At 42.5% G+C, this 10566-nt stretch overlaps 1 non-coding gene across 1 annotated transcript; it reads right to left on the reverse strand.

Moving 5' to 3' along the window:
- LOC114840074 lies at positions 1–55 on the reverse strand. Its single transcript, XR_003782403.1, has one exon. It is a non-coding gene; the product is annotated as a U7 small nuclear RNA (small nuclear RNA).
- Between the last annotated feature and the right edge of the window lie 10511 nt (positions 56–10566).

Below are 10566 nucleotides of genomic sequence, written 5' to 3' on the forward strand. Positions count from 1 at the left end.
GGGGGCTTTCTCATTGAGGAAACCTGCTGGACAAATACTAAAAGAGCATATATTTCCATTAACATTGCAGATTTGTTTGTGAGGATTACTTTGAACTTCAGGTGTGTCAGTCATGGGTGGAAAACATAACATGGGGGAGGGGAATGGGTGGGGCCTCCTGTGAAGGTGGGTTGGGTTGAATGAAATTTGACAAAATGTTTAACCACTAATGGTAATGGTACTTTGCCATCACCTACGCTGCCAAGTACATTCTTCAAAATGATCATCCTGCCAATTCTTTGGTGATAACGATGCTATTTAAAGGCTTACCACAAAAAGGTTCCTCAACAAATTAGATGTACAACACTGCAACCCACTTTATTGCCAGGACCCCTCTTCAACCTTCTTTGCTGTGACAGTTACACTCTGGTCAACAGGTCTTTGCAACACAACACAACACCTGACCAAATAATTTAGAGGTCCCCCTCTACCTCAGCTCACTTCTCAACACCTTCTATTCCAATAGTAACCTGCGCTCTGGTAGGCATACTGTATCAAATTAGTTACTCCCAAAGCCCAGACTTGCTTTGGCGGTCTTCCATTGCAATTCTCTGCTGCCAATCACTGGAACAAATTGCAAAACACTTTAACTTGACACTTTCATTATACTGGTGAGGACCAATTCGAAAGCAAAATTACCAAGCTCTTATTAGATCCATAAAATCTATCTGTATATTTGTCTTTCTGTACATTTTGTTCTATGATTGTGTTTAATTTCCTTGTACAGTTAGGTCCAGAAATATTTGGACACTGACACAATTTTCGTAATTTTGTCTCCATGCCGCCACAATGGATTTAAAATGAAACAACTGAGATGCAAGTGAAGTGCAGACTGTCAGCTTTAATTCAAAGGGTTGAACAAAAATATTGAATGAAACATTTAGGAATTGCAACCATTTTCATACACAGTCCACTTACTTCAGGGCCTCAAATGTAATTAGACAAATTAACACGATCATAAATAAAATGTAAATTTTTAATACTTTGTCGAGAATCCTTTGCAATCAATGACTGCTTGAAGGCTGGAACGCATTGACATCACCAAACGCTGGATTTCCTCCTTAGTGATGCTTTGCCAGGCCTTTACTGCAGCTGTCTTCAGTTGTGGTTTGTTCGTGGGTCTTTCTGCCTTAGGTTTTGTCTTTAGCAAGTGAAATGCCTGCTTGATTGGGTTGAGATCAGGTGATTGACTCGGCCATTGCAAAACATTCCACTTCTTTGCCTTAAAAAATTCCTTGGTTGCTTTCGCAGTATGTTTTGGGTAATTCTTAATCTATAAAGTGAAGTGTCATTCAATCAACTTGGCTGAATTTGGCTCAATCTGAGCAGACAATATATCCCTATACACTTCAGAATTAATCTGGCTGCTTCTGTCACATCATCAATAAATACTAGTGACCCAGTGCCACTCGAAGCCATACATGGCCATGCCATCACTCTGCCTCCATTCTGTTTTACAGATGATGTGGTAGGCTGTGGATGAGCCGTTCCAAGCCTTCTCTTTTTTGTTCTTCCCATCATTCTGTAACAGGTTGATCTAAGTTTCATCTGTCCAAAGAATGCTGTTCCTGAACTGGGCTGGCTTTTTTAGATGTTTATGGACAAAGTCTAATCTGGCCTTTCTATTCTTGAGGCTTATGAACGGTTTGCACCTTGTGGTGAACACTGTATTTGCTTTTGTCTTCTCTTTATGGTAGACTTGGATAATGCCATGCCTACCTCCTGGAGAGTATTCTTCACTTGGCTGGATGTTGTGAAGGGGTTTTTCTTTACCATGGAAAGGATCCTACTATCATCCACCACTGTTGTCTTCCGTGGACGTCCAGATGTTTTTGTGTGGTAGAGCTCTGGTTTTTTCTCAGAATGTACCAAACTGTTGATTTGACCACTCCTAATGTTCCTGCTATCTGATAGAATGTTTTTTTGCAGCCTGATTCAAGTATGGCCTGTTTCACTTGCATTGAGGACTCCTTTGATTGAATGTTGATCGAAAGTTGACAGCAATAGCTTCCGAAAACAAATGCCACGTCTGGAATAAACTCCAGACCCTTTACCTGATTAATTAATGAAGAAATAATGAAGGAATAGCCCACACCTGTTCAAGAAATGGCTGTTTTGGTGAACAGCCAATAACAATAACAAAGCTTGTGTCAGTGTCCAGTGATGAACAAAGTGCTACAGTGCTTTAAGTATCAAATAAGAATGGCAGGCTGATTCTGTCCCAGGAAAGTGATTTAATCAGTCATCAAGTTTGAGGCATTTTCGGCATGTGTTTAGAAATTCATAGCAAATACTGTAAATACTTTATTATGTGTCATATGATGGAATTGAAACTTGTTTTAAAAAAGTTAGAGATTCAGCCCATTTCTTGTTAGAACCATCTGATACGTCATTTGGACATCTATTTTAAGTGTGGTGTACAGCAGCTTTGATTTCAACGTCCACAGACGTCTGGTCCCAACCAGCCTGCTAACAAGGAGTATTGCCACCTTTCAGGACATAGACAAGGTGCAAAAAATAAACTACACAGTGACTCACATTTTGGGCTCTAACATAAAAGGAAGCTGTATACTTTGATTATAATGCAATCATTTCTCAAACCATTTTTTATTTGTGTTATTCCTGCAAAACACAGGTTTCAAAATTCTTGGCACCTCTACAATCAATATTTTGCAAAGCCTCCCCTGGAGTGGATAACAGCACTGGGCATCTGGTGCACAATGTTGCGGGACAATGGACCACTCCTTCATGCAGCACATTTCTAGATCCTTCATAGTCTTAGGTTTTTATGACCCTAGGTTATGAATTGGGGTTTTTGTCTAGTTGAAAAGACCATCCACAACCAAGTCTCAATCTCCTGGCAGATGCAAGCAGGTTTTGGGCTAAACAACACATCCTTGTACTTTGTGGAATTTATTATGCCATTGATCTTAACAAAAGCCTGGATCATTAGCAGCAAAACAAGGCCAAAATATCAGTGCTCACCATATTTTAAAGTGGGTATTTGTTGTTTTCACCAGAAGCACATGATACCTGATACTGAAGACATGATGCGGTGCGCATCTCACCTGACACGGCACTATCGCTATCAACTGTAGATCCAAGAACGCTTGACAGAGTTCAGGCAGTTTGTGGGTGGGGCTCAGTAAGAGCGTCTTTGCACCCCTTCCAATGAGCTTGTTGACGTGGAGGTGGCATCAACTGATTCTCCATAACCAAAGGATTCCCTTAGACTGTGCCATTCTGAAACTGTGATCCTTGGACTTTACTTTCTCACTTTGCTTGGCAGAAATATGCACGTGTCCTCTGGGCAAATTTGTGTTTACAGGTCCTTGGTTTTACCAAGTACCAGGACAACATATCAAATGTTGAAACTGAGACATTTTATTGTTTCTTGATAAATATATGCCCACTTTGAGTTGTTCCAAAAAAGCTGGGACAGGGGCAACAAAAGACTGGAAAAGTTGGTGGAATATCACGCAACTAAGTTAATCGACATGTCAGTAACGTGATTGGGTATTAAAAGAGCATCCCAGAGAGGATGAGTCTTTCAGAAGTAAAGATGAGGGGTTCATCACTCTGTGAAAGAGTGAGCAGGCAAGTAGAGCAACAATTTAAGAATAATGTTTCTCAACGTAAAATTTAAAAGAGTTTGGGGAGCTCATCATCTACAGTACATAATATCATTAAAATACTCTCTGTATCTCTGTATAGAAGGGACAAGGCCGAAAACCAATATTTGATGGCTTTAATCTTCAGGCCCTCACACGGCACTGCATTAAAAACCAACATGATTCTGTAGTCAACATCACTGCATGGGCTCTGGAACACTTCCTAAAACCGTTGCCTGTGAACAGAGCAAGTCGCTGCATCACTAGCGTAGCTGGGTGACAGCGGGCCGGGGTGTAAGCTGTCGTAATGGGCCCCCCCACCCGTCGCACAGGGATGAGATTTTTTTGCGGTGGTATATACGCCATGCATAATGTTCTAGCATCCTCACATTGAAGCACATTATATATACGCATCACACAACGCGCCGTCCATTAACATCGCAGCTGACATTGTCGCATTGTGATCGTCGCACTGAAACACATTATAAAAGTGGAAATATATACAATTATTTATGACTGAGGCAGTGCATGGGCCCTCCACCCACCACTTACACCCCAGATAGCTTGGCCAGTGCGCTGCATCCACAAATGCAAGTTAAAACTCAACCATGCAAAGAACAAACCACATATAAACAAGATCCTGAAACGCTGCAGCTATCTCTGGGCCCAAGCTCATTTAAGATGGACTGAGACGACGTGGAAAACTGTCCTTTGGTCTGACAAATCAAAATGTGAAATTGTTTTTGGGAATCATGGACGCTGCACTGATAACAAGAGGACCATCCAGCTATTTATCAGTGCACAGTTCAAAAGCCAGCATCTGTGATGGTATGGGGGTGCATTAGTGCACATGGCATGGGTGACTTGCAATTCTGTGAAGGTACCATTAATGCTGAACAATATATATAGGTTTTGGAGCAACATGGGTTGCAGGGAAAGCCTTGCTTATCTCAACAAGAAAATGGCAAACACATTCTGCACGCATTACAACAGAATGGCACTGTTGTAAAAGTGTCCAGGTGCTAAACTGGCCTGCCTGCAGTCCAGACCTGTCACCAATTGAATGTATTTGGTTCTTTATGAAACGGAACATTCGATAAAGGAGACCCTGGCCTCCAGCTGAAATCCCATAACAAACAAGAGTGGAAAAACCTTTCACTTTCAAAACTGTTTAAATGAAAGTAAACAGCTCCTCTTATGTTTGAGGCCAAACTCCGAGTCATTGTAAATGTTGTTTAGCATTCATTTTTGCATTAGTTTTTTGCATTCATGAAGGGTTCCAATACTTCTTGAATTGACTGTATAATTGTCTTCAACATACGGCATGACTACAGAAGATGATTGTTCAGGTGTGGACCAAATTGGAACCTATCATCCACATTTAACCTTTCTGTTCCTCACTTAAAACCTTCCTTTTTAACATTTTTGGAATGGAAAGAAAAAGGTGCAGTGGTTTCCTAAGTTCTTTCCAGAGCTGTATACTGTTTTATTCCACGTTTGCTTTTCTCATGCTATCCAGACCACATCACACTGACATAGATGGCTAGTTGGAGTGAAGGCTTAGCAATGAGTTGGTACTAGGGATATTGGAACTGAATCTGATGGTTATATACTGTACAGTAGGGAGAACTAGTATTTGATACACTGGCGATTTTACAGATTTTCCTACTTACAAAGCGTGTAGAGGTCTGTAATTTTTATCATGGGTACAATTCAACTGTGAGAGACGGAATCTAAAACAAAAATCTGGAAAATCACATTGTATGATTTTTTTATAATTAATTAGCATTTTATTGCATGAAATAAGTATTTGATCACCTACCAACCAGTAAGAATTCCGGCTCTCACAGACCTGTTAGTTTTTCTTTACTAACCTGTTAGTTTTTCTTTACTGTATTAACTGCACCTGTTTGAACTCGTTACCTGTATAAAAGACAACTGTCCACACACTCAATCATACAGACTCCAACCTCTCCACAATGGCCACGACCAGAGAGCTGTGTAAGGACATCAGGGATAAAGTTGTAGAACTGCACAAGGCTGGGATGTGCTACAGGAGAAGGCAACAACTGTTTTCACAATTATTAGAAAATGGAAGAAGTTCAAGATGACAGTCAATCTCCCTCGGTCTGGGGCTCCATGCAAGTCTGGGGCTCCATGCTAGATTAAAGGGGACAGGACGACTGCACCATATTGAGGGGAGGATGGATGGGGCCATGTATCGCGAGATCTTGGCCAAAAACCTCCTTCCCTCAGTAAAAGCATTGAAGATGGGTCTTGGCTGGGTCTTCCAGCATGACAACGACCTGAAACACACAGCCGGAGCAACTAAGGAGTGGCTCCAGAAGAAGCATCTCAATGCCCTGGAGTGGCCTAGCCAGTCTCCAGACCTGAACCCAATAGAAAATCTTTGGAGGGAGCTGAAAGTCCGTCTTGCCCAACAACAGCCCCGAAACCTGAAGGATCTGGAGAAGGTCTGTATGGAAGAGTGGGCCAAAATCCCTGCTGCAGTGTGTGCAAACCTGGTCAAGAACTACAGGAAACGTATGATCTCTGCAATTGCAAACAAAGGTTTCTGTACCAAATATTAAGTTCTGCATTTCTGATGTATCAAATATTTATGTCATGCAATAAAATTCAAAGTAATTACTTAAAAATCATACAATGTGATTTAATGGATTTTTGTTTTAGATTCCGTTAATCACAGTTGAAGAGTACCTATGATAAAAATAACAGAATTCTACATGCTTTGTAAGTGGGAAAAGATGCAAAATCGGCAGTGAATCAAATACTTGCTCTCCCCACTATATATGTGTGGAGGGGTTATGAATTTGTCCAGTTGAGGGTTGTGTGTGTATGTGGAGAGGGGTTATGGAATTTTCCAGTTGAGGGTTGTGTGTGTATATGGGGAGGGGTTATGGATTTGTCCCCTGAAGTCTACTGTCATCTCCACAGTCTTTAAGAAAGTTGAGCTCCAAGTTGTTCTGACTGCACCAGGACACCAGATGGTCAATCTCCCACCTGTAAGCGGACTCACCTACACTTCAGGAGCATGACAGAGTGGTAACTGGAGTGGTAGTTGTTGGTGACGCACCCTTGAGGGCAGCCAGTTCTGATGGTCTGGGGTTCAGACAAGTGCTTCCCCAGCCTCACGTGCTGCTTTCTGTTGGACAGGAAGACTGTAATCCACCTGCATGTGGACTAAGGCACTCCCAGTTGGGAGAGCTTGTCTTGGAGTAAAGTGGGAATGATGGTGTTGAATGCGGAACTGAAGTCCACAAATAGGATTCTGGCGTAGGAAGTGAAGAGCCATGTTGACGTCGTCCACAGACCTGTTGGCTCTGTAGGCAAACTGTAGTGGGTCTAGTAGTGGATAGGTGATGGTGTTGAGGTGGGACAGCAGAAGGCACTCAAATGACTTCATAACCACAGAGGTCAGGACAACGGGTCTTGAGTCATATGATCCTTGACTATTTGGGGACTGGGATGATGATGGAGGATTTGAAACAGGCCGGAATGCAGCATGTCTCCAGTGAGGTGTTGGAGATGTCAGTAAACACAGCAGAAAGCTGATCTGAGCAGTTTTTTAGGGTGGATGGGGAGACACCGTCAGGTCCTGCTGCTTTGCAGGGGTTATGTCTTTGTAGTGGCAGAGGTGGGATTGATTGGGGTGGGTGATTGTGTATGGGTTCCGATGGTGTATGGTTGGTGTTGATGGCTGGACACAAAGGGAGAAGGTATGTTGTCAGGACTGCCCTTTTGTCTTTCAGATCTGCAGTAGAACTCATTCGGGTCATTGGCAAGATGAAGGTCATTAATGGAGTGGGGGGATTTACGCTTGGTTATCTGGTATTCTGTAAATTGGTCATCTTTTGTAATCTGTAGGAGGCCCAAATCAAGAGCAGAGTGGTCTGAGAACGGTGGTTTTAATTTCTCTCCATACAGGAACTCTGCTTCCTGCACTGCCTTACCAATGCTGTGTTTAGCCTCTCTGAATTTGTCTCTGTCCCCGCTCCTGAACGCCTCCTCCTTTTCCAATCGCAGCCGTCTGTGTTCAGCTGTGAGAGTGGGTTTGTCATTGTTGTAGCTCACCCTGGTCCATGTTGGGACTCAGTTGTCCTTACAGAAGCTGCTGTATAATGTCACCAGACTATTAGTTGCAGACCTAAAATGTCCCAACCAGCCCATTCCTGACACGCACACAGAGCCTCTGTTGCTTCACTGCTCCACATCTTTGACCTTCACAAAACGGGCGCAGACATTTTTAGTTTTTGCCTGTATGTGGGTATTAGATGGACCATGACATGGTCTGAGAGTCCCAGAGCAGCGCGGGGCACAGCGTGATAGGCATTGTTGATTGTAGTGTAGCAGTGGTCCAACATGTTTGACTCTCTGGTCCAACATGTTTGACTCTCTGGTCCAACATGTTTGACTCTCTGGTAGGGATTTTAATAAACTGTTTATATTTTCAGGAGTTAGGTTGCCTTTGTTGAAGTCGCCAAGAACAATAACTAAGGAGTAGTATTGGGTATGACAGCTCGTCCCGAGTTTCTATTCATCTAGCTGCCATTGTGTCTCGTGCATGTTGACTAGCGTTGGAATGTAACACCAACCAGGATATATGGTGACCACTCCCTTGGGCTGTAGAAAGGATTGCAGTTGATAAAAAAAATGATTCCAGGTGAGGAGAACAGTACTGTAGTATGACTTTCACATCGTGGATATAACTGATTCCAGGTGAGGAGAACAGTACTGTAGCATGACTGTCACATCGTGGATATAACTGATTCCAGGTCAGGAGAACAGTACTGTAGAATGACTGTCACATCGTTGATAACTGATTCCAGGTCAGGAGAACAGTACTGTAGCATGACTGTCACATTGTTGATATAACTGATTCCAGGTCAGGAGAACAGTACTGTAGTATGACTGTCACATCGTTGCCCCAGCCATTGTTAATGTAGAAACATAATTCCTCTTACCTTCATTTTGCCTTTGTTTTTCAGCACAGCTGAATAAAGAAACAATAAAACTGGCCTTCTTTAGACCAGTTGAGTATCTAGAGCATCAGCAATTGTGGGTTTCATTACATGCTCAGAAGGGCCAGAAACAAATAACTTTCTTCTGAAACTAGTCTGTCTATTCTTGTTCTGAGAAATTAAGGTTATTCCATGCGCAAAATTGCCAAGAAACTGAAGATCTCGTACAACGCTGTGTACTACTCCCTCCACAGAACAGCGGAAACTGTCTCTAACCGGAGTAGAAAGAGGAATGGGAGGCCCTGGTGCACAGATGAGCAAGAGGACAAATTCAATAGAGTGTCTAGTTTGAGAAACAGACGCCTCACAGGACCTCAACTGGCAGCTTCATTAACTAGTGCACACAAAACACCAGTCCCAAAGTGAACAGTGAAGAGGCGACTCCGGGATTCCGGCCTTCTAGGCAGAGTGGCAAAGATAAAGCCATATCTCAGACTGGTCCTTAAAAAGAAAAGATTAAGATGGGTAAAAGAACACAGACACTGGACAGAGGAAGATTGGAAACATTTGTTATGGACGGACAAATCTAAGTTTGATGTGTTCAGATCACAAAGAAGAACATTTGTCAGATGCAGACCAACTGATAAGATACAGGAGTGCTTGATGACTTCTGTCAAGAATGGTGGAGGCAATGTGATGGTCTGAGGTGCTTTGGTGGTGATGAAGTGGGATCTTAAAGAAAGAAGGCTATCACTCCATTTTGCAATGCCATGCCATACCCTGTGGACGGCGCTTGATTGGTGCCAATTTCTTCCTACAACAGGACAACGACCCAAAGCACAGCTCCAAACTTCAAAAGCTGAAAACCTCCCAGTTCTTGCATGGCCAGCATACTCACCGGACATGTCACCCATTGAGCGTGTTTGGGATGCTCTGTCTAATCAGCATCTTGATATGCCACACCTGTGAGGTTGATGGATTACCTGGACAAAGGACAAGTGCTCACTAACACAGATTTAGACAGATTTGTGAACAATATCTGAGAGAAATAGACCTTTTGTGTACATAGAGTAAGTCTTAGATCTTTGAGTTCAGCTCATGATAAATGTTGCATTTATATTTTTGTTCTGTGCATTTAGAGAAGAAGCAGTCAGCTGGTATTCTATCTATAATGGAGTGGCCAGCACAGGCACTGGATCTCAACCCTATTGAGCTGTTCTGGGAGCAGCTTGTCCGTATGGTACGTAAGAAGTGCCCATCAAACCAATACAACTTGTGGGAGGTGCTTCAGGAAGCATGGGGTGAAATCTCTTTGATTACCGCAACAAATTGACAACTAGAAAGCCAAAGGCCTGCAAGGCTGTAATTGCTGCAAATGGAGGATTATTTGATGAAAGCAACGTTTCGAGGACACAATTACTATTTCAATTAAAGATCATTATGTCTAACTCTGTCAATAACTATATCCTATTCATTTTGCTACATTTCCTATTCAAACTCATTTTTAAGTGAGCCCTTACTTTGGAGTTTAGACAGGTGTGAAAAAATACTACGAAGTAAGAATGCTTTAAAAATAGACATGTTAATAGTTTATATTTATCAATTAACAAAATGCAAAGTGAACAGAAGAAAAATCTAATTCAAGTTAACATTTGACCCCCCATTCCCTTTAAAACAGTATCAATTCTTCTAGGTACACTTGCACAGTTTTCAAAGGAACATCATTGAGCCTCCCTTCCATGAACTGCCACCTTAACGTGGTGGAGGGGTTTGAGTACCCGAGTGACCCTAGGAGCTATGTTGTTTGGGGCTATATGCCCCTGGTTGGGTCTCCCAAGGCAAACAGGTCCTAGGCCACAGGTGTCAAACCGGTTCCACAAAGGGCCGAGTGTCTGCAGGTTTTTGGTTTTTCCTATAAATTGGTTCCTAGTTCATAC

This window comes from Esox lucius, chromosome 10 (genome assembly GCF_011004845.1).
Source record: "Esox lucius isolate fEsoLuc1 chromosome 10, fEsoLuc1.pri, whole genome shotgun sequence".
NCBI lineage: Eukaryota > Metazoa > Chordata > Actinopteri > Esociformes > Esocidae > Esox > Esox lucius.